Below are 25,642 nucleotides of genomic sequence, written 5' to 3'. Positions count from 1 at the left end.
GGATAAACTCATGGTTATCTGAAAGTTCTTGTTTTCTGGCCAAATCTATGTCTTGATCTACATATTGAAAGATTAGATATTTGTTCAAGTATTTATAATCAGGATTTGTTTGTGATTGTGTTTTCGGAAAGTCTAAACAGTCTGTTTTTGTATTTTTCTGGTCCTGTGGACCTTTCTGCTATTTCAGCATTTAGTGCTTATTTAAGTACAGGGTTGCCCTAAGCCCATCATTGGTAGATTATTGTTATTTCAGCAGTAAAGAGTGCTCCAAGTACAGATGTGGCTCAAATCTGGGTACAGATGTGTACAAATCTGAGTACAGATGTGGCTCAAATCAAAGATGTGGGTTTGTATCTAAAAAGTGTAGTCAGTCCCTGTAAGTCTGCCAACAGCCAGGTTAGGCCCACATATTCATACACAGAAACTAGGCTGGGGATAAGCATTGTAGGATTCAACTTAGCTGTGTGTCTCACCATGTAAGAACTAATCCTAATTATCTAGGCAGTGACTTGCAGATCACCTTCCTCTACTCTTTCCAGAAGAACAATTACTTTCTCCATGTTCTGTTACCTGGGGTTGGAAGATTAAATGATGTGAGAAGTCCCATAGCCATGAATGTTGCAATTCTAGATGATACCAGGAGCCTACAGCCTGCCATGATAATGCAACATGAGATTGGGACCAAGGCCCATGATGCTGTGAGCTGCCTGCTGCTGGTGTGGATTCATTGGCTGAGGTTATTGTTTCAGCAGCAGCAGTAGGACAGCAGCAGTAGGGCTTGTCCTGCACTGGCTTCTTCAGTGAAGGGCGTGGTAATGGGCTTAAAAATCTAAGCTCTGGATTTAATTTCCCTAGATAGGAGGCTTGGAATTGGTGGAGGGACAATGAAGCCAACTCTTTCCTTTTTACTTTCCTCAATGTATATTTCTCTTTTCATTGTTTTAGTGCAATAGTAAGGTGGTCTCTAACCTGGCTTCTTTAGCTCTTGTGAAAGTAGACTGGTGTGTTCAGATTGGTTTTGCTGTAGGAATACAACCACTAGAACATCTTTCTACCCATGCTGGTTTTTATGGGTCAGTACTGTAGATATTTTGGAATTTAAATGTTGTCTCTCAATTTAACCTCTACAGCTGAGGAATTTTAGTGATATCTCTATCACTTCTTAATTAATCAGTTCTGGGTTCTGCCATTACGTGGCTTTTATCATTAGAATTTTACAATCTAATTTCTTCCTGCCCTAGTTTCTTTCAACATAAACTATAAATATCCAATGAACTTATTTGTGCAAAGAGGTCTTTTAAGACAAAGACCTCTTCCTAGCAATGGAAGTCAATTTCAAAATGTCAAAACCTCCAGCCAAATTTTGTATGAGAACATCTTAATTTTAATAAAACAGTGAATTAGGTTATAAATACTGGTTAGGATAACCAGAATATTGTTTTTCAATAATGTACATTGCTACAGAGAAATATTTATAACTCTCAAACTTTAGCTATATCATATAAAATGTAAGTGGCTCAAATACAGAGCATATTTTGTAGCAAAAATAATTTATTTCATTGGTGTGACTCTTCTCTTTCAATTAGCATTGGTAATAGAGTTTATTTCAGAAGAAAATAATGTGTCTTCACTAGCATTTTGCAAGTGTATGTTCTAAAGTACAAGTTCTGTAAAAGATTAATTGGTGTTCTGCTACAAAATGATTCTTAGAACAGTAAGTTTGCACAAAAAGTCAAACAAACTGAGATTTTTTTACTGCAGGCCACCTCAAAACTTTTAATACGTTGGTAGTCATTTTGGACCTGAACAAAAAATAGTTTATTTTTTGATAAAATCTAATTATACAACTTGTTTTCTTTCATGGCTAGCACTTTTTGTGTTCTTTCCAAGAAATTTTTGCCTACCCCAAGATTTTGAAGATTGTCCCGAATGTTTCATTTATAAGTTTTATCACTTTCAATTTCTGCATTTATGTCTGTGAACCAATTTTAAATTTCATGTGATCTAGAGAACAGAAAATACTTTTACACTAAAATACCCAGTTGTTCCTACATTATTTGTTGAAAAGATTACTCTTTTACTCACTTGCCTATGTACAAGTGTCAAATGGCTTTGTAACTGGATTTATTTTTTAATCTTCTATTTTACACCATTAATTTAACCTTAGGACACCAACCCATTCTTTTATTATAGCTGTGTGTCAAGTCTTGACGTATGATAGTGTAGGTCCTCCAACTTCATTATTTTTCCTCTGGTAAGTCCTTTGGGCTCGCATTTAAATTTTCAAATCAGCTTATCAAGTTGTAAAGGAAGCCTTTTATGTTGTATTCAGTTTATAGATATGTTTATGGAGAACCTGTAGAGCATGTAACCTTAACAATGTTGAATTTTCCAGTTCAAGAACATGTTTCTCCAAGAATTTAGATGAAAGGTTGGCAAAAAGGGTAAGACAATAAACATTTTAAGTTTTAGTAAATGGTCTCTGTTCAACAGAAAAAGCAGTTATTGCTATATATAAACATAACTCAATCTCAAAAACAAAGACAGGTCACAGGCTGCAGGGTATAGTTTGCCAGCCTTTGATCTAAATCATCCAGTTTCAACAATATTTGTAGTTTTGAGAGTATACAATATTAAGTATATTAAGTATTTTATGTTGGATGCTATTATAAATTATATTTTTCAAAAATTTTAATTTATAACTATTAATTGTACAGAAAAATTAGAATTTATGTTTATATTTTGTATCCTGTGACCTGCTAAATTATACTTCTAGGAACTACTTTGGTAGCTTCTTTCTCTCAGAAACGTATTGCCTGTGAATAAAGACAGATTAACTATTTATAAGCAATCTTTATCAATTTTCTTCCTTTTTATTGCTTTACTGCATTTTCTGGAATCATCAGTATCAGTTGAATAGTACTGATAAGAGCAGGCATCTTAGTTTACAACTGACTTTAGGAATAAAGCACTCATATTTCACTATGAGGTAGACTTGTTTATAGGTGCCCTTTATTGGACTGAGGAAGTTGTCTTCTATTTCTAGATAGATGAGAGATTTTATCATGGCTGAGTAGTGAATTTTGCCAAAGATTTTTCTCCTTTATTCAATTAATATTGCAGGTTTCATTGATTTGCCTTCAAATGTTGAATCAGCCTTGCGTTCATGGGTGATCACTATTAGTTCTTATTTTTATTAAATAAATCCTTGGATTGGATTTGCTAATATTTTGTCAATTTTTGTGAGTGTTAAAGAAATAGACTCAGTATGTTAATTTGGTCTTGACAGGATTGCTATTGACCTCATATAATAAGTTGGGAAGTGTTTACTCCTCCACTACTTTCCTAAAGAATTTCTTTGAAGATTGGTATTATTTTTTCCTTATTTTCTCTGGGAAGATTTTAATTACTAATTCTTTTCTATAAAAATTATAGATGAATTTAGATAGCCTGTATTTTGTGATCTGTTTTTATAATTTGTGACTTTCAAGTAATTTGTTTTTTTTTTGTTTTTAAATTTTGGGTCATAAATATGCTTTTAACATTCCCTATTTGTTATGTAGTAGTGTATTAATGATGCTGACCTCAGTACCGGCATTAGAAATTTTTATTTTCCTTCTTTTTTCTTGAGCAATAAAACTAGTGAGGCAAATGTTTTTTCATTGATTTTTCTTCTATTTCATTTCTTATTTTCATTTCTTATTTCTATTTATGTTATTTTTCCCTTTTCTAATTTTGAGAAAATGCTTATTCTACTGATATGGATCATTTTACTTGTAATATGTGTATTTTCATCTATAACTTCTAAGAACTGTGTTAGAAATATCATTAAAATTTAATATTTTCAATTATTATTCAGCTATAAATGTTTCATATTTCTTCTGTAATTTCTTCTTTCATCTATGGTCTATCCACAAACTTCTTCCTTAGATAATTGGCAGAACACAACGTGGAAAATTATAAAATACTGTTCTTGTTTATATCTAGTAGATAAGGCATGGAATGTAGAGAATAGGTAAAAGATTTCATGAATAAAACCCAGACTGCATGGGAAATACTACTCAGAATTACAACTGGTATCTCATCTTATTAAAAAGCTTTTGCACAACAAAAAAAATCATGAACAGAATGAAAAGACAGCCCACAGAGTGGAAAAATTATGGCCAGTTGTCCCTCAAAGAACTAAAAAATAAAGCCCTCAAAATTCAAAGACCCAATTTAAAAATGGACTTCAGGAATTAATATGCACTTCCTAGATGAAGAGATACAAATGGAAAATAAATATATGGAAAAAGTGTTCAACATCATTGGTCATTCAAGAGACAAATATTAAAACAACACTGAGATGCTACCTCACTCCAAAAAGAATGGCTATCATTGAGAAATCAACCAATAACAAATGCTGGAGAGGCTATGGAAAAAAAGGAACCTTTCTCCATTGTTGGTAGGAGTGTGGAGTGGTATAATCGCTGTGGAAATCAGTGTGGAGATTCCTCAAAATTAAGAATAGAGGTCCCATTCAACCCAGCTATTCCTCTTCTGGGTATCTTCCTGAAAAAATTGAAAACGTCACACTACAGCTATATAGGTGCACCCATGTTTATAGCAGCACAATTTGCAATAGCCAAATCTTGGAAACAACCCAAATGTCCATCAACTGAGGAATGGATAAAAAGGATTATATGATGGAGTATTCCTCAGACATAAAGAAAGATAAACTTGAGACTTTTATAGGTAAATGAATGCAACTTGAGACCATAATCATAAATGAAACAAATCAGACTCATATGTGTAAACATCTTATTGTCTCCTTGATGTGAGAAGTCAAAAGAATAACTAAGGTTCAAAATGTATAATAGATGTGGTGAAATGAGCAGAAATTATTCAAAAGGAAATAGGAGCTGGAATGGGGAAAAGGAGAAAAGAAGGGACTGAAAAGGAAAAAAATAGGAGATAGTTAAGATAGTTATACAACTACTTACTCTTAGTTCATTGAAGAGAAAGTGTGTGCTAATATTGTTTGGACAACTTTTTATGCCTATATGTTTTACTCTGAGTAACTACTTCGAAGGTAACAATACTCAATGTGTTATTGTTACTCTCCTGTTGTTTTGAAATTTTGTTTTCTTTTTTTTTCTTTGAAAAAGCCTCAAAAGTGAATCAGTGAATATACAAGGTATGATAGAAATAAATGGTGAATGCTTAAATTAACAAATTATTACAATAATAGACACGTTGCCATTAGTTCCCATCAAGTACTCCATCTCACTTTGAATGCAGTCATCCCATCATTCTTGACAGTTTCTAGAGCAATACTCAGAGTCCACTTTCATAAGTATCTTTAGTTGTGCTGCCCGGGCTGCCTTTATGTCCTGAGTCAATTCAATACATTTACCTTTTACGATCATTTTGACACTGGAGAAGAACTAAAAGTTGCACAGTGCCAGATCTGGCAGATAAGGTGAATGTGGACACTAATGTTTTTAGGAGCCTGTCTCTCTGTTGAATGGCACTCAATCATACTATTCATTGGATTTCATTGTCACACCTGATAGAGACACTCATGGAGCTTCAGGAAGTGGCAAGTATGATGGTATAAGTCTGTTCCAGGTAAGAAGGAGTATTTTGAGGGAAATTAATAGTAATATGTAGGGGCTGGGGATTTAGCTCAGCGGCAAAGCGCCTGCCTGGCAAGTGCAAGGTAGTGAGTTCAGTTCCTGGTACTGGAGAAAAACAAAAACAAAAACAAACAAGCAAACAAAAAAATAGTAATATGTGTTTTATGTAAATTTTGTAAAATTTACATATGACCATATAGTTTGATGTTGATCAATTTACCAATCTCCCAGTACAAGAATATAGCAGATTTGGCTTCATTCCATACAATTGCTGAGATTCCAGAATCATTCTTATCTGAAGGAATGGCATAAATGTGAAAGATATCATTTCAAAATGAGAGGAGTCATGATTTTACATGTCAGGAATTCTTTGGTTGAGAACATTTTTTGATGCAGAAAAAAATACAAACACAACAGTGTTAAACATATAAGCCTTAAATAAATGATCACAAAGAAATAATATAACATAAGTTTGCTGTGCCAGAGAATATTTAATTGGCCAGGACAAGAAAACTGATATGGATAAAACTATGAAATGTTACTCATAGATAGTAAGTATATCAGTAGCTTTAAGACACAGGCAAAAGTCTGTATGCCAAATATAGGTAATGCATAAATGAGCAGCTTATGAAGCATAGAAGATTTCATAAGATGTGTTAAATGGATGGCAAGTTAGTATCCTGAATTATTAAATATAGCTACAATAAAGAAAGTATGTGTATATTAGTTTTCTGCCACTGTAATCAAATTATAGAGAGAAAAGTTTTATTTTGGCTCACAGTTTTTGAGCATTTAGTTCATGATCAGGTAGAACTAAATGATCAGTGTACGTAGTCCTCTAGTGGGAGTGGCTAGATGACTCTGGCCTTAGAGCAACTCCATTACTTCATGGTCAAGTTGTGACAGACCAGAAAAAAAGGTTTGGGTCCTGATTTTCCCTTCAAGGCCATAGCTCTGATGAGAAGACCACCCACTAGGATTCACCTCTCAGTTGTATCAAGTTTGAGACTAAAAGAGCATTTGGGGTGAACATTTAAGATCTAAACTACAGCAATATATTGGAACAAACAGGAATATTAAGACGAGAAAGAACTAGCATCATAGATATGGTCAGGCCCTTATCAGGGGATATTTTTACATATCATTTTAAATTGGCCTTTGACCATAGGTAGGTATCCAATATAGTCTAGTTTTAACTTCACATATTCTATGTTCATGAAAGGTATCTAATACCCACAGTTGTTCAGGAGGAGATCTGGAAAGGTATAGTTTTCTTCTGTATCTCTCTGATGGAACATGTGTGTGTCTTAATCACTTTGTCTCTGTGTCCTCCACTTTAGTCCTCAACACCACAGTATCAGCAAAGAAGATGGATGTGGGAGAAGGTGGAGAGGTCCTATAGAACTTGTATAACATATGATTTGGAACACGATTTTTTCACGTAATTGTAACCCACCCTATCTGTGTTAACTTAGTGCCCCATCTCTTTCCTTTGCTTCACACTGTATGTTTATAATTGACCTGATAGACCGCATTATTTGAGCATCCTAATTTGTTTGCTAAGACTTTATGTTCTAAGATGTCTAGGAGAGCAACTACAGACTACTGTTTCACCAGGGTGATTTCCTACACAACAATTGCCATGATATTTCCTACAAAACAAAACCAATGATATTTTAATCATTAATTAGAATCTTCTATCGGTAGCACTGGTATATGATAGTGTGCTTCAGAAATCTGATTTTGATAAAATATTTTGAGACCAGATTGGCCTTGAATTTCACAGCAATCTTTCTGTATTTTTTCTTTTTTTCTTGATACCAGGAATTAAACTCAGAATCTTGCGCTTGCCAGATAGGAGCTGTACTGCTTTGCTGTATCCCTGGTCCCCATGAAAAAAATATTTTGAAGAAAGATTAAAAAGACAATAAATGTGATTGCAGGGTTAAATACATATATAAACAACAAAATGAAGCCATATAAACTGTCAAATTACCCCTGGTATTTGCAAAGGATTATTTTATATCTATATATTACATACATGTATGTGTACATATATACAATACATATATATATTACATACATATATCTACATATATTAACATATACAATTATGTAATATATACATAAATGTATATATGCTTATGTATACACATATATATGATTTTTCATATTTTGATTCTAGAAAGAATTTAGAACTGAAATAATTCCATATTTATTGAAAGCCTGCTAGCTGCATACCACATGGTCAAAATCAGTGTCAGTTCAACTTCTAATGTTGAGACAGATATGACTTTGATACTTTCGCTTACATCCTTCTGTTAAAGTTATGTATTGTAAAAATGGACAAATTTCATCACAGAACTAATTAAAGATCTATGTGCATGTCACAAGCATATACAATAGAAAAATACAATTGTTTTTACAATTTGTCATTGAAATAAGTGCCAACAAAATCAGTTCATATTGTTCATGTCTACAATATATTCTCATATTATATAAAACTAAGTAGGTAATTAAATTTTTCAAACTAATTTTGATGGATAAAGTCAACTTTAAAAGTCTATCTAGAAAAGTATTGTTAGCCCTTATATTTATCTCATTCCTTTTAAAACCCCTCCTCCTTCTTACTAGGTACCAATGCATTTAAGAGTGTGTGTATTTTTAAATTAAGTATGTTATTATTGTTTTAAGTCATCTGCAGCTTGAAACCAGTTGTCTTCTCCTTCTTAGCCATGGGTGTATTCAGACAGTGAGCTTACACAAAATCACACATCTTTAGTCAGGAACTAGCCACAATAGGTCCACCGCTGGATTTAAAACCTGCAACAGTGCTCTTCTAGTTTTCAGTTACTTTATTCAAACAGCCTGTTAGTAGATGGGCTTCAATACCCAGTGCAGCTTCATTACCGAACACACTGAGATCGGGAAACAGAAATTCAAGCAACTGATGAGTTTCCTTTATGGCGGTGGCTAAAATCACCTTGTAGCATACAATAGCTTCTTTCTGAATAACCCCTTTGTTATAGAAGCAGCAGAATATGGATGGTAATTTAGAGGCAGCGGACTATACAGACGTGTGTTCTCAAGCCAGACTATTTGAGTTCAAGTCCTTGTTAACTGAGTCAGTTGCCCTGTGATCTGAGGCAGGTAAAACATCTCTCTTCCCCCAGCATCACAGAAAAGATATAAAAAGAAATATCTCCCTGGGCCGTGGTTTCTCCATTCATAAAATGGATATAACAGTGGCTTATCACTCATAGCACTGCTGTGAATACAGAATGAATTAATATTTGTGCTTCCATTCCTTACATATCTCAAATAGCTCAATGTCACCCTACAAATGTGTACAATCAAAATAAAGATGAAAAATAAAAAATCAGTGCTTAGAATTGCACCAGGGAGGCAGTGTAAGAACTGTAGAAATAAAAGCTAATGTTGGTGCACCTCTGAAAAAGTAACAACGGCAGAATCTTTTGAAATCCTGAGAAATCTCTCAGAGCAAGTGGATTCCTCTATTGCCAGGAGCACCAAGAGAAAAGAAGCAAGGTTACACCCACTTCAAGCACACCTTATCTCAAATGGAAAGCGTAGAGATCTCAGGTAGGTTATATTTTCCAAAGACCAAAGGATCAACTTGGTCTTGGCTTGTGATTTAATCTTAAGAAGACAGTAAATAAGGCCACAGTCATGGACTTTGAACTCTAAATTAGATCAGCTAACATTTAACTCCTTCTCAAAAGCAAGAGAAAACATATATTAGTAATTGATTTTAAGGGCAGCTGTTCACCTGGCATTGTCTTTGAAAAAAAATCAGGTATCAGGAATGTTTATAATATGAAAAAATGATTTTATTGTTTATTCTTTGAGATTATTATGGCCACTTCTGTGAGGTTTAGTTAATTTTTTACTTCTCACATTGCAGTTTTATTAGTCATCTTAAGGCTGTTTCAAATTTTTTCATCAATCTTGGTCTTTGCTTTTAATTTATGCAGTGGAATTTACTTGCTCATTGGTGTGAATAATTTTCAGTATCTTGCCAAACAGCCTGTGGGAACTGAAAACAAAAACTGCATACATTAGGCTTCTCTGTTTGAGTGTAATGCGGCAAAAACAGATGATGCTACAAACCTAACTTCACTGCATTCCAGGCACTCATAACTAATTCATAGATTCCTCTTTTTTTTGTTCTGTAATTAAGAAAACAAATTCGACCTACATATTTGGGAGGCAAGTCGTAGAGCAAGGCATATCCAGTGGTTATAATAATTTTCCGTGTCGTTTTATTGAGATTTATGTTAACCTCCCTAATCTGACTAAATGCTTTATATATCATAGAGCGCATTGTTCCATAACATACTGCATTAGAAGTCGAATCAATAATTATAGGCCAATTTTATTATTCTTACACTTGTTCTTCCAAGCTCAGCCTGCAAAGATTGTTGCTATCAGTCTCGCAGTGTTGGGAAACATCCCTGGCAACTCAGGAGGTTTAATTCACTGAAGTGGCTCCAACGGCTTAAAACTGTGCTGTCAGACACTGATGCCCCTCAGTCTTGCTGAAGCCAACAGGGCTGGAGCCCATCAGCTAGTGAGCTTTGGCTGGGAGTAGCTTTCTGGAGCGCTTCTGCACGGAGCAGGAGGAGCTGCACAAGGGAGGTGGTGAGTCCTTCGGCCGTGGCAGTATGAGATCCTGCTAAGTGGTGCTGAGCGTGGCCCATGAAGTGCCTTACTGTCTGGACAATGACTTCTTATATCAGCTGTAGTACACATAGCACCCATTCATAAAGAGGTCAAAGGAGAGAGAAGAATTGTCCTTGCAGAATCCAAGAAGCTCTACAGTGGTCCATGCTGGGGCTGACGCCCCAGGTCTACTTTCCCTGATCTCTTTCTTCCTAAGTTCTTCCAAAGGGTTGTATCTCTGCGATGGTATCCAACCCGACTGCAGACCTCCTCTCAGCACGCTCATTCTGCACATCCGAGCTTCAACGTAATTGCCGGGCAAAGATCTGAGTGGCTGGCGATCCCTCGGCATCATGACCCGAAAATTCAACTTTGATACGGATGGGAAAGCTTGTCTTCTTCATTTCTTTAAATATGACTTTCAGCTATAGAAAAATTCTGAATGGTTTTCCCCGGATTTTGTTGATGTGACTAAAGTTTGAAGTGCTTATCATAAAAAGTCTACCTGTTTTAATTTCAAATATAAAACGATAAGGGAAAGGTTACATTTATGGAAAACACATTGCAAATTTCAGAAAAAGAAATGATTTCATGTGAAATTTGACAACAAATTATATTTAACAACGTCTACAAATTTTTGCTTTATTTTTATCTTATTTATGTAATAATACACATCAAACAGCAACATTTTTAAGCTCCAAGAATTGTGATTGCCTTGTGCCTTAACTCAAATGTTTTGGAATGCATTGTCCACTAGTTCGCTAGGGATTTTGAGTGAGTCACATCCCTGCCAGACTCTCCCAGGTGCTTTCAAAATCGGCCAGGAAAAGCCTTGGCCGCTGACTGTGCCTAGCATGCAGATCAGTCTCAAAAACTCAGTCCTATCTTCCAGCTGGAACATACCACATTTCCGGGTCCCATCTAACTGGGGCTACGTGTATGTATCACAGTTGCCTGTGCATTAGCCTGGAAAAGTGACCCCAGCGAGGTACATCTCTTGCAAGTCCACTGTCCTTCCCAACTGCCTTGGACAGATCAGTCACCTAGATGTGTTAAAGGAATTCACAGACTTCCTTCTTCCAGCCTTCAAGCTGGGCCAAAGTGCAGGTCTGGAGCAGCGGCCCATCCTGAGTCCAGTCTTTTCCCCTTTCCTCCGGGTACAGCCCGCTCCCGAGGCGCCAGGCTTTGCTGGGGAAGGCTCCCAGGCGGTGCCACCCGTGATTACGGTCTCTGTCCGCAGGCCACCCCTCTCCTTTTCCGTGCGAATTCTTCGCAGGTGTCTGGGGAAGCGGCAGCGAGGCCGGTGGCTGGCGGCCCAGAGAGGCAGGCCTGGCGCTCATGACTTGCTCTCTCGCCCTTCAGGTTCTGCGTGCCAAGGTCAGGAAGTGGCAGAAACCCGCGGGGCTCCTGAGGACACCTGGGGCAGCCGCCCGGGAGCGCGCTGTCCTCCCCCTCCCCCGGCCTCGCTGGAGGTGTTTATCTTCGCCTCGCCCCGGCTCTTTCTGTTTCACTTTCTTTTCACTGGGGGGTGGGACTCCCAGGGTGGAAGGCGGCGAGGGGCGGGGATCCCAGCTGAGCCGCTCGCCGCTGTCGAAGCCCTGGCCCCGGGTCGGGTTGCGCGGGCTACAGAACTCCATGGAGGTACGGGGCTCAACTTCTCCGCTCGGAGAGGGGCGGTGCAGGTAGTTCTGGAGTTGGAGTTTTCCCCGAATGCGTCCGCGCAGGGCCCCTCCCGACTCCGCTGCTTCGCACCCATTTCTCTTCACAAGCTGACGCCCAGACAGGCCGTCCCGCCCTCTTTGACCAGCACTTCAATTTTTGATTGCCTGCGTGCAGAGGTTTTTTTTTTTTTCTTCCCCTTCCGACCCTTTATTTCGCTGGTGGCCTCTCCGCCTCATCCTCGCGCTTCTGCCCGGGCGCAGACTGCGGGTCCCTGTGCGCCCCGGCGCGCGTCTCGCGTGCGCTGCGCTCTCGGCGCTCCCCGCGGCGCACCGCGGTGACAGCGCTTTGCGCCCCGCCCGCCTCGGACCCGCAAAGGGTGGCAGAGGGTGAGCGACGCGACGTGCGCCCCGCTGCCCTCGCCGCGCGCGGGTTTCCAAGAAGACTTGGTCTGGCAGCCCTGAGAGCGGAGTTTTGAACTGAGTCAAGCTCAGAGAAGTCAAGAAAGGTACCGCAGCTCCCCGCTCGCTTCCCCTCTGAGCTCTCTCAAACTCGCTGTAGTTGCTGCTTTTTGCAAAATCAAATTACGCCGTTCTTTGATCCGGACAGGTCTTCTAGGGAGAGAAATGTGTAGGAATGCTCAGTGCTTGGCAAGCAGGCCTGGGTCTGCCTTAGCCATAACTCCGCACAAGCACAAGCAGCTTTCTCTTAGACAAGCAGTTATCAGAGCACCAGAACAGCTTGGAAGAAATGCGGGCGCATTGTACTGAAATAGCTCTAATTGAACGGGGCTTTAGAAAATCCAGTTAATTGCTTTAAGTCTTATTGCGACCGCATATTGCAAAAGTATACAATTCACTTGGATTTAAGTGATGTAATTCCATGCATTTAAAACTACAGTAACTTCAAAGGATTGGTAAAGGCAAGTAATTCTTGAAGGAGGCTAATAATAGCCTCTTAAACAGGATGAGTCAGAAGGTGGACCTGGAAGCAAAGTGGTTGTAACCAGCTATTGTCCAATAGATTTTTGTAAAACCTGCTTTCTAATACGATGGTACTGATGTGGCTCTGCGTGCAAGTGGTGGGCATTCTTAGATTTTCAGTGTTACTGACTTGGCTGAATGCTTGTGTTAGTGTTAGACATTAGAAAGCCGCGGGTTGGGCTACTGCGTCTTGTTGTCGAGAGGCTGCCAAGTAGACAGATCTCTTGGGTCTGATGAAATCATCAAGGAACAGAGCACGTTAAAGATTAAGCCCCTGTCATTGCCTTAAAAAGCAAAATAGTGGACGTAGTATACAGAGGGAGAGAGTACAAGGGAAAGAACATCAAGATGTATAAAAAGAACTGAGGACAAAGCAATAACTATCTTAGATTTTTTTTAGTGAAGGAGAAGCTGAAGTTTTACTTGAAGAAACATTAGAAAGTTCTTAAGGTTGCTTATCACTGTCTCAGTGTCATGTCCTTGTTTGTTTTTCTGTGTTTTGTCCTAGCAGAGTTTCAGTTAGAAGGGCTTCTGCTGCTGTATTATCTGTCTTGCAACAGTGAAAAAAAAGGGTTAATTGACTGTAGACTCATGGCTTCTAATAGGCTGAGTATTCTGGAGGATTTTGGGTCACAGCCACCTGATGATTTGGAGTGGCAGCTCTAGAATCTGATTTGAAACTATAGTTCTGCTTTTTAAGTAGATTTTGTTTTAATCTCTGCAACTAATGTAGCAAATGTCAGCAGTTGTATTACAAGCTACAATGTTTATCAGTAAATTGTGCTTGTCAACTGTGGAGAGGGGAGAGAAACAATGTTTTCCAGTTTACTGAAATAGAGTTTGGAAGCTGAAAGTTTTACACCTTGGATTTCTTCAACTCAGGTTTGCGGCCTGAGAGGGATTTTAGAAAGGCTGTAAAAGGAGTTCTGAGTTTCTGCTTTTAATACATTTTTAACCCATACAGTTAAAATTTTTATAACTTAGAAAACTGTCCTTTTCTTCCCATTTCTCCTAGAGTTTTCTGTTAAGTTCCGTTTATTATGTAACTGTTCTCTTGACGGGCATTTAATGATGATATAGAGATAGAAATCTCTTCAAATACTGTGAATAATTACCAACATTATTGAGTTCTTATATACCAAACATTGTTTTCTGTGTGCATTTCAAAAATCATGAAAATGAACATGTGATAGAGTTTGGATTTTATAGATGAGGAAATTGATGTATAAAGTAATGAAGTAACTTTCCCAAGACCATAGAGTTAGAAAGTTGGTTCAACTAGGTTAAACCTGTCCGAGTTAGACAAGTTTAAGATTCCTGGTATTTGGGTATTTTTAAAAGATGATATGAGGGTATTTTTAAAAGATGATATTATTCCTATTGAAACATTTTCTATAATTTGACAGTGAGAGTAATTTCACCTTGAGGCAATGTTATAATGCTAAAATGTTGGCTTTAAAGTAATGCTCATATGGTATTTAGGTAATAGACATAATTAATTACATACTTAAGGTTATCTTTATAATCAAATAATATTCACATTCATATCTGTATGCGTTTGGTTCCTTGGAAAATTTCTTCTATGGTCTGCGTATGAAAGCATTTGTATTATTTGAATCAGTTTCTGCTGTTTGGCAAATACTGTGCAAATTTGAACTGAGCTGTACGTGGAGTGATCAAAATATACAGTGAATGTTTAAATTTTAAGACATTATTACCTTAAATGACACGTGACCATTAATTCCCTTTAAAATACTTCCCCTTGTTTCAAATATACATATCCTATTATGCATGACACTTTCAGAAGCAGTATTGGGAGGTCTCTTTCATGAGTGCTTTTATGAGGTATGTATACCAAGTATACAGTGACTGCTGCTACTGAGTGCTATCCAGTGGAAAGCAAGGCTGGTTAGAAACATTATAGTGTGTCCTCATCCACCTTGCTCATGGATCTTCCCCCCACGGCACTTTTGGCTGTGCCCGAAAGTCAAAATGACCATGAAAGATGAACATCTTGAGTCCATTCACTACATCCCCACAGAGCAACTAAAGACACTCATGAAAGAAGCCTTCCAGAAGGGCTTCAGGAAACATTAAGCACAGTAGATAAAAGTGTTCCATGGGAAGGTGAATATTCTGAGGGGGATTAATGGTATTATGTCTTTTACTGTAATATTTTTTTAAATGTATACATTTTTAACCACATCTTCATATATCTGTATCTGTCTGTCAAAGTAGAATGCCAGAAGTCTTGGAGCAATCAGCAGGACAGACTCTCTATTGTGTTGAAACTTCAGTTAACTATTTGGGAACCCCCCATTTCAGAAAGCTCTATTGTGGTACCATCGCCAAGAAACCAACTTCTTTCTCTGGCTCAACTTTAGTTGTTAGTTCTCAGATTACTTATGCAGTCAAAACAGTAATTACATAAGCATACTGAGACTGAATATTTCTTACATGCTTGCTGCTATCCTATTGAATTGGTTGGATGGAAAATTCTACAGAGGTGCTAAGAGAATTTGTAGATTAAATGAGTAGTGGAATGTAATTCATCATTTGATGGTAAAGCTCACTAATTATCAAGTATATATATATATATACATAATATGTATGTATCTTATATAGGTACATATGTATGCATGTGTGTACATATGTATTCATACATGGCACATATCACTTGTTAACAGCTGGGGACAGATATAGAGGATACTTTTTATTCTGTTTCCAGACTATGATGAATAAGAGGACAGGGGCAACCAAGAAATCTTGAAAGAGAAACTGAAGTAGCAATTATTGTTATTAGCAATATCATTCTAGGAGGAACTTAACATGAATCTGAAAGTTCCGTGAAGTGCTACAGTGCTGTGTTTCAGGCACCATGCCAGTATTTTGTCTGCATGATCTCACTGAGTTATAATAACCATTATGTTTTAATCCTGACTGTTAAAAAAGAAAAAAGATTCCTGCATGCAGTTTCATTTGGATGAGGAATTCCTAGCAAGACACTGCTGAGATTTATTTTGATTTCAAAGTTAATTCCCTCTTTCTCTCTTTTCTTTTTTTGGATCTTGTAATGGTTGACACATAGTGTCAACTTGAGAACTCTAGAAGCCTAAGTAACTGGCACTTCTACATCCCAGGGTGTAAAGGACATGCCTTTACCACTCTAAAATGTTGTTCATTGTGTCAGTTTGAGAAGTTTAGAAGTTTAAGCGTCTCAGCAGGGTGTCAAAGTCTTCACTTTGTAAACATCCTGAGTTTGTACAAGAGGCACAGAGGTGAAGTGAGTGCTACACCCACCCTAGGGCTGGTGGTTACTTGCAGTACAAGGGAAGAAAAGAACCCCCACCCCCACCCCCGCTTCTGCTTTTGTTGCTTTTGCTGTCTTCTTTCACCCTGAACTGTTGCCCCTGCACCATTCCACCCTGCCTTGGAACCAGCTGATTACCTACTGAAACCTGCACAAACTGTGAGCTAAATAAACCTTTCCTTCCTTAATTTTGGGTGTTGGGTATTTTATCTCAGCAGCAAGAGAAAAGTAACCAAGTCAGATCTCATGTTTTCTTTTCTAGGGAAAGTCAGGGGTACAGTATAACAGAAAATAAAATACCCATATTCTTGCCATGAAATAGAGGCTGGCTCTCATTTGAGGTGATATAATGCTGTTTATTAGCTTGCTTTATGTTAAGAACAATATCCTTTTTCAAGTACTTTATCTTTTCATTGATCTGTGTTGCGGTACACCGTGTTTACATTTGTGCTGTGGAGTTGGTCCATGTACACAGTGCATCTTACTTTACCCTCCCATTTCCTTTCCTTCCCTCCCTCTCCCTCCATCTCTTGATCCCTTTTCCACCTGAGAAAGATTGGTTTCCCTGCTTCCTGTCAGCCTTTATTTTGCTCTGTATAATTTGGGTTTCTCGTATGCAAAGTTTCTTCAGTGCTGAAATCAGAAATAGGAAATAAGAGGCTATTGAGCTCAGTTAAGTTCAACAGTATTATTTGTTCACAGTTGGTGTCTGAAAGCAAGGTATTTGATATTTTTAAAAAATTTTGTCTTTTTGAGACAGAGTCTTGCTATGCAGTCCAGGCCAGCCTTGAGCTCACTTTGTAGAACAGGCTGGCCTCGAACTCACAATAATCCTCTTGCCTCAGCTTCCCGAGTGCTGGGATTAGAGGTGGGTGCCCCCACACCCAGCAAGGCAAGGTGTTTAGATGTACTTGCTTTGTAGTGGTTTATTGCAAGGGGAGAGGACTGTATAAGACCACATAAAAGTGGAAACCAGAGTTTGAATGCATTGTCAGTTGTGTCTTCTCCCAATGCTAATGGTTCTTCCAAGGCTTGACAGGTTACCAATAAGATCAAAAAAGTGATAGAAATTATTTTGCTAAATGCAGGAGTGGAAACTGAAAATGGACCTCAAAGGAGAATATATGTTAATGAGAAGATTGGAGGGAGAGGGGAAGAAACGCTATTAATCATTTTAGCATACAAACAAACTCGGAGACAGTACTAGATCCTCAGTTATTCTTTCCCTGCATGGGCATCTTGCATAGTTTTTTAAAATTGAAATTTGAGAAGTAAAGTAGCCCCTGCACCCCATTGGCACTTCCTTCTAAAATTTTCAAATAATTCTTATTGAATTAAACATTTTACAGTGAGGGGTTTTATAATATATTTTCCATGTTTTTGTTTTCCTTATTCTCCTACCATAAAAATAAGTATATAAATTAAAATTTAAGTTTTTAAAATAATTTTATTGTTAAAAGTTATTCTTTATTATGTAATTTTAAATATGAGCAGTACCCAATCAAAATAACCCTTTAACTTTTGATAATTAGTAGGAGTACAACTGAAACTGTATTCGAACTGTGTGTTATACAAGTACGTACGCTCACTATCAGTGCTTTGATTAAATTTTTCTTTTGTGTCAGCCTTTGAAATTGCCTCACAGCACTGCCTAAGTGAGACAGGGTGTCTGGTGAGATTCTGGATGGGAGAGAGACTTCTCTTTCTTTTGGGAAGCAGTAGGGAAAGGGTTAATACAAAAGAGGAAGTGTGGAAGAACTGCTTAGAAATCTGTTTTCTCAGGCACATTAGACATATCACTGAGAAAGAGGGGTTCCCATGGAAGAAGTGGGTGTGGAGTGTGGTTCCCTTAGAGCTCTGCCCACATACTGCCTTGGTGGGGTAGCCCGTGGGTGTTTGCTCTTCAGTTGAGAGATCTCTGATCTAGTTCAACCTATCCCTTGGATTCTGGATTATCTTGGCTTATTATGCTTAAGGCAAAGTGTGGAGAGCAGGGTGGGGAGTGCTAAAGAACCTGCTCTGCTCTTGTGGAAGGAGTTTCCACAGGGACTGGGGGAGACTGCGTGTCCATCTCCGCTCCTCTCCTAGGCCTCTTGGTTCTGCACACCTTTGTCTTTTCTTGTCAGCCTTCAGGGGTCTTGTTCAAAACTCCCCACTCTCTTTGGCTTTTGCTGTCTCTGTTTACTCCTCACACAGAGTTCTGCTGTATCCTTTTATGAATTTATTTGGTGCCATATACATTCCCTTATAATATCTTGTGTGTCTATATATATTTTTTTTTTCTGCACCAGGAATTAAATGTTGGGTCTTTGCGCTAAGCAACATCCCTACCTCTTTTTGTCATTTATTTTGAGACAGAGTCCTGCTAAATTTCCCAGGCTAGCCTCAAATGCAGGTTTCCCCTGTCTCAGCTTCTGGAATAGCTTGGATTACATGTGCATATTTATTTTTTATGTATCTGCCCCTACACTTACATTTTAAATAAAGACAAGTGTGTCCTATGTATCTAGCAGAGAGCTAGTCACATTAATGATTTGTATTGATTTTAATGAAAACTAATCAGATTATTCAAATTTGAACTGCTAAGTGGCAAAAGGTAATGGAGGTAGGAGAGATATAAACAATCTTGCAAAAAAAATATTAGACTAATGTCCTTACAATGGTATTTCAGGAAAATTAGTTTGGGGAGAATTTATTGAAGAAAAAGACAAATTAGAGGTAGAGAAACCAGCTGAAAACCCATCCAGTTACTTCATGTGTGAAGCCTCATTCCCTTATCTGCTCAAAAGCCCTAGTAATTCTCTCTCCGTCACTTCTTCCTTCTCTCTGTAATCAGTCATTCCCATTACCATGTAGCTATACAATAATTCCAGCGATTAAGAAAAAAAAAAAACCTCGTGTTTTTCTCCTGTGTTTCTTTCCACTACCATTTAGTTTTCTCAGCCCACATTCTAAAATAATACCTTCAAAGTTAACTTCAGCCTCTATCTGAAATCTCTTCCCTCCCATTCTTTCCTGAACCAGGCAGGATGTCATCCCCACCAGTTCCCTGACAGTGCACTTGTGTAGATACCAAGTATCTCCACACTGGCTAACACCAGCAGCCAGTTCTTGATTCTTTTCCTCTGAGCCCTTTCAGAAGAACCTGAGAATTCTTCACTTTGGCATCCAGGCAGCTCTTCTGTTCTTATTTCCTTTTCACTTCCCAGCAACTAATTCAGTCTCTTTTCTGCGAGTTCCTTTCTGCACTTAATCTATAAATACAGGACAGTTTGAATGCTCAGTCCTTAGGCCTTTGTCTGTATTCATTCCCTCTATGATTTCATTTGCTCTCCTGGGTTTTCATGCCTTTATGCTGATTATTTACATATCTATCTCTCTAGCTGTAGCCTCTCCCTCAAATTGCAGATTTATATCCAAGGTCTACCCAGCATTTCCGATTAGATGTCTAAACTCATTGGATTCCTGATGTCACTCTTCTGTCTCCTCTACTGTCTTCCCCATCTTACTTCGTGGCAGTTAGTCTTTAAGGTGCATAATCACTTAATCAGTCAATCTTAGAGTTGTCCTTAACGTATCTTTTCTTATGACCACATTGGATTGCTACCAAGTCATTTAGCTAAGCCCCTAAAATAGACCCCACCTATGAGTCTCCTACCCGTGTCCTACTGCCAGCCAGGTCCATGTCTTGCAGTATTACTGCAAGAGGTGGTGGTCAGTCTGCTGCTGTACTTGGCTCTGCTCCTACTCTAGCTTGTTCACAACATACTGGCCACACTGTTCCACTTATCTGTTGATAGAGTAAAAATGACCACCACAAAACAAGAACAAAACAAACAACCTCCCAGAACTCAATGGCTTTTCAAAGCCCAGAACTTGATAATTTGTTATGGCTCTGCACTTTAAACTGCATTCAGCTGGTTGGCTCCACACAGGTTGCTTGGAAGAACACACCAGAGAAGTCTTCATTCTCCTGTTTGGCATCTCTGCTAGAACAGCTGAAAGCTAATTGCTGGCCCTGACATTGGCCTCTCACGTAGCCTCTCCAAGTGGCAAATTTGTGCTTCATTTTCATTGTATGAGTTTCAGCTAGGTGGACTTAAGTGATGACTATATTAATCGGCTTTCCATCACTGTAACAAAATACCTGAGGTAATTAGCAACAAAGAAAGGTACTTTATTTTGGCTCATGGTTTGGGAGGTTGCAGTCCATAGTCAGTTGGTTGTATTGCTTTTGAACCTGTGGTGAGGCCACGTATTGGAGGAACAGATGCAAGAGGAAACTGCTCACCTCATTGTTACCAGGAATTAAAGAAGAGAGAAGGGTCCAGGGTCCCAGAGTCCCTTCAAGGGCATGCTCCCAACTTCTGCCACCTTCTTAAAAGTTCTACCACTTCTCTGCAGTAGTGCCAGATTCCGTAGCAAAGCCTTTAACACATTAGCCTCTGGAGAACAATCAATATCCAAACAATAGCTGTGGCTGACTTTCACAGCTTCCTTGTAGATTATCTCATTATGGGATCAACCTCAAACTTAAAGCATCTAAATAATATCTGTAAGATCTACCTATATGGGTAGGATTTCTCTGGCACTGTTTCTTGGGTCCTGATATTATGAACTAGAAAGATGCATTTTGACACCTTTTCCTGGCCCCAAATACAATGGTAAGGTGAAGCTAGGACAGTTGCTCTAGGCAGTACCATGCAAAAATAAGAAAAGAGAAGCCATATTTGTCTATTTGCTGCCATTCTAAATGCAGTCAGGTATGTGTTCCCAGTTCTTCCTGCTCTGGAAAGAAAAGATGTTCTGATGAAGGCTCAGACCATTCCCTAGGAAATTGTTCTCCAGGGTTTTTAACTTCACTTTTTAGACTTTATGTCCTCTGACACTTTCTCTCCCAAGAGAAAGGAATTTGCAATTGAGTGGCCTGTTTCTTACTCTTACATTGCTTTTTGTTTAGCTATTGATCTTCTGTTTTTTGTTTTTAAGTTCAGATCTCTTTAGAACTTTGGGGGGTTCCTTTGAATTTTATTGACATTCATTCCGTTAGGTAGAATACACACACAAAGCTCTTGAGACTGGCTTCTCTTTACTTTGCCTACAAGTCAGAGTGCTGTAGAAGCCCTTGAGGTTTGTATGAGGCCCTTGACTAGTTGACAAGGTCTAAAGCTTCTACTTTAGAACTTCCCAGGTCTTAATAAAAGGTCTTTCAGATCCACACTTGATGTGGTTTTTTACCTGAGAACACATTGTAGGTGTTGGATTTGATCTTTGCCCTGAGATCACTTCCTTTTTCAAGTACCTTTTGCTGCCTGCACAGACCAGAATGAGCATGTTTTATTTTCCTACAAAGTAAATATTGGGTTAAATTTTCCCTCTAGTTCTACTTGCACTCTCATTTAGTTATCTTCCTGTTGTTAATTTTAGGCACCTATGAAGACAGTTGTCACTGTCACAAGTTTGTTTTCTTCTATGTTATTGTATGCCACAGACTGCTGACCTCTTGCCCCAATAAAACATGAGTTGCTCTCTCACCAGTCACCAGTAACAATTTCATCACTGTTTTTCCAGCCTTCCCTGAGCACCTTGCATCTCTTCAAGTGTTTGCCCACCACCTGATCTCATATGTATTTTGGCATCAGTAATTAAAACTACTATGCAATCAACTACCCCCAAACCTAGTAGTGTGCAATAAGAACAATTTTATTCTCTCAAACTTAAAAATTTGGACAAAGCAAAGTAGTGATGATTTTTCTCTACTGCACAATGTCTGCATCTTCAGCTGGAATAACTCAATGGAGATACTGGGTTATACACACGGGACCCGGAGCATGTCTGTCACCTGGACTCCTTGCTTCTTCTAGACATGGCCTTTCCACATGGCTGAACTGGGTTTCTTCATGGCAGGATTGTCTTGGGGCTGTCAGACTCTAACAGAGTATGCACTTTCTGTCAGAAAGTAGGAGCTGCAAGCTCTGAAGGTCTGGGAGTTGAATTCCCACAGTGTCACAGCTGTGTCATCTTTTGGGAAAAGCAAGCCGTAAGGCCATCTCCTGTTCAAGGAGAGAGCGCAGAGACCCACTTCTTTATGGGCAGAGTGTTGTACATATTCATAGAAGGAGAGCATAAGTTTATGGTAGATATTTTTGGAGATTATCTGCCTCAGATGTGATGAGTCAGGTTGTGCCATCCCTTGATTCAAAACCTTCCTTTTCCCTTTCATCATATGATGAAAGCCAAATTCTGTCATAGTGGCCCAGGTGTCCCTGGGTGATCTGTACCTGTCTTACCTCATCTACTGCTGCTTCCTTAGGTCACTGATTCAGTCACACCGACAACTCTTCCATGCATCAACCCTAGTGCTATGTTTTTGTCTGCGTATCTTTGAATTTGCTAAGCTTTGAATTTGCTCTTTTCTCAGATATGGTTCATTCTCCCTTACCTCCTTCCAGATCTGCTTCAAATAGCACCTTGCTCATGAAGGTTTCCCTGATGGGTGTACTTCAGCTTGCCCTCCCAGCTCCATGCCCCGCTTTGGCTCTTCTCCAGACACAATCACTGTGTGATGCATCACCGTGTTGGGACTACCTCATCCAGACTCTTACATCAAATACATTTTGGAAACATGGACTTTTTTTTCAGATTTTAGTTGCTTACAATGTAAAATGCCTTTACTCTATAGCACACATCAAGTACAGAGAAGTTGCATCAAAAGTAAAATTAAATACAACTCATAAATAGTCTTATACCAGTTCAGTTTATGTTTTTTTAACCAGTGAATTAAGGAAAAACTTTCAGCTTTTAGAGCTCCTTTTGTTCTAAGGTATTCAGGTAAGGAACTATGGACTTGTATATGTTTTACGTATTTTTGTTTTACACTGCCTTTTCCCAATAGGACAGGAACTACAGTAGATCATATAATTTTGTTATTTTCTTCATTTCTATATGCCCCAAATCTGTCAGTTCTTGGCACACAGTAGTTTTTAATAAATGTTTGCTGAGTGGATGAATGGGTGGATGACTGCTGAGGAATAGAAAACTATTAAAACTAATGGGGAATAGAAAGATGAGCTATTTTCAAGGAAAATCAATTTTGGTAATGTATCTCATTCATTGATTGAGTCGTTTCCTTCAGAGACCAATGTTTTTGAGTGCCCAGACTGGGTAGGCACTTTCTCAGCCTTTGACTGGCCTTGATGCAGTGGTAGGCCCAAAGCACAGAGAAGAATCTGGGGACTTCAAGATGATAATGAGAGACAAAAAAACCAAATACATCAGGAACAGATATAGGTTATAGGTAAAGCATAGAATGAAGTGGAGGAAATGGATGAAACCAATGACTGAGATAAGATTGGAACATGAAACTGAAATATGCTATAAGTCATTAGCAGTGCTGGATTAGAGGCTGGTGCAGTTATTGCTATAAGATATTTTGGCTTGTGGGTAAATAAGTAAATAACTATTGATTAAAGCCAGTTGTCAAGCAATTTCCCCAGTAGGCATAAGTGTGTACAGATGATTTGGGATCACATAAGATGATCAGAGAGACAACCACTGAGCTAGGTACCAAAGAGAGGGAATATTCAGGGAAAGTCTTCAAGAAAGGGTTGACCAGCTCCCATGTCTCCAAAGGCGAATGGGATGCTTCACCTATTTTTATTTCCAATGCTGAGAATTGAACCCAGGTACACTGAGCTACATCCTTGGCTCTTTAGGTTTGCCGGTTTGTTTGTTTATTTTGAGACAGGGTTTTATTTCTTTCCTAAGTTGCCCAGGCTAGGTTCAAACGTACAGTCCTCCTGCCTCAGGCTCCCAGCCAGTGCCTACCATCATGTCTGGCTGCTTCTTACATTCTTGATTGCCTATGATTTCCTGCCCCACCTGTTGCTCCTAGGGGGGAATTTTACATCTGCCACATGCTTATTCTTTTGTGCCCATTTTTATATATATAGTTGCTTCCTCTGTGAAGTTTCCTCCAGATTACCTCCCACCCTGTCCTCTGGAGATATTGACCATATCTTTCTTTTGCTCCCACTCTACTGAATGAGAACTTGTGTGATCCTCTCTGTAATATTGAACCATCTTGACTTATATTATGTTCATGGTCATTTTCTCTTCTTGGTGAGTGCAGGAGATAATAACACAGAATTTTGGTGGTAGAGGTGGAAGGGCTGAGGTTTGGAAAACACAGAGTCCTTGTGAGCCTGCCACTTGCCTGACACAAATTTATATTTTTTCTGTTCTTAAACTATCCCTTTTTTGTGGTACTGGGAATCGAACTCAGAACCTCGCACTTGCCAGGCAGGCTCTTGCGCTCCTGAGCTATATCCCCAGCCATATCCCTTGTTGGTGGTGGGTTAAATAAAATAAAGTTCTAAGAAATGGAGATTAGCTAGATTTCCCTAAAAGTAATTTACCCACGATCACATGGCTGTTGGGAAATCTCCCTAGCATATTGCTTATTGTCAGTTTAAAAAGGGAAATAAATTTTCTGAGAGGCCTACCATCACCCAGGCTTTTTAAAAACTGAAAACAAAGCAAAAGAAAAATATCCATGAACCAAGGGTTGTTTAATATTTTGCATGAGTTTTATTATGAAGCAGCTAATTTTGTTATTGCAAAGTAAATGCTCCAGTAAATGAGAGGAAATTGCACCAAGACATACCCTGTTCTCTAAATTCCTCCAAACAGAAGTCCTTCTGTTTCCTCAATTCTGATTTATGAAACTGGCAGTCTTGATGGAATAAAATTCATTTAGTTACTCTTCTTCTGAGAACTCATGGGAAGAAATGTATAGTCGTGAAAGCATGTCACTTCTAAATTGGCTGTGAACCCAAATACCGGAATAAATGATATGTTTTCTACTTTTAGACTCAGCTCCTGAAAAATAAGACCTTTGTTCTAGTTGGCCTGTGAATCTTGATACAAGTGGTATTGCCGATGACTTACTTGACTTGGTGGTATCTTAGTTATCTTGTAAACTTTGACCATTCTTATTTCAAGGCACACTACTTTCAACTACTACAGTTTATAAAGCATGGGTTCCAGACTAAGATTATTAGTCAAGGAAGGCTAACCGTGGCCCAGAAGCACTGCTAAGCAATAGGAAATCTTTATTAATCATTTTTTCCATACATGGCTCTCTGCCAGGTACTGTAATGGGTGCAAGGAGCCAACCGTGGTAATATCCAGTAATTTATTATCTACTAGAACAATTACTATTTTTATATATAAAACTGAGTACTGCCTGTGTTGAGTTGTTTTCTGCTCTTTAAATACACCATGCTTTCTTTCATAGCAAGATACTGGGGCAAACTGCCCACATGGGGAGTGCACGGTTTCATCAGTATCTCTTTTTTCTGACTCAGCTGCTCCATAGGTCTCAGCTA

At 38.6% G+C, this 25,642-nt stretch overlaps 1 protein-coding gene across 3 annotated transcripts in view; it reads left to right on the top strand.

The window, feature by feature from the left end:
- The first annotated feature begins 9,983 nt into the window (after window positions 1–9,983).
- The window catches only part of Il15 (interleukin 15), an 87,568-nt gene continuing 71,909 nt past the window's right edge, over window positions 9,984–25,642 (top strand). Inside the window, exon 1 of one of the 3 annotated variants that reach the window (XM_013522919.1) lies at window positions 9,984–11,983. The gene's annotated coding sequence lies outside the window, so the exon portion shown is untranslated. Of the gene's footprint in view, window positions 12,469–25,642 lie in introns of all 3 variants that reach the window. The other 2 variants (XM_005400860.2, XM_005400859.2) reach the window with 2 other exon arrangements.

The sequence above is a fragment of the Chinchilla lanigera genome, unplaced genomic scaffold (assembly GCF_000276665.1).
Source record: "Chinchilla lanigera isolate Chin_1 unplaced genomic scaffold, ChiLan1.0 scaffold00070, whole genome shotgun sequence".
Classification (NCBI taxonomy): Eukaryota; Metazoa; Chordata; class Mammalia; order Rodentia; family Chinchillidae; genus Chinchilla; species Chinchilla lanigera.
This window is presented reverse-complemented; position numbering and strand designations above follow the sequence as displayed.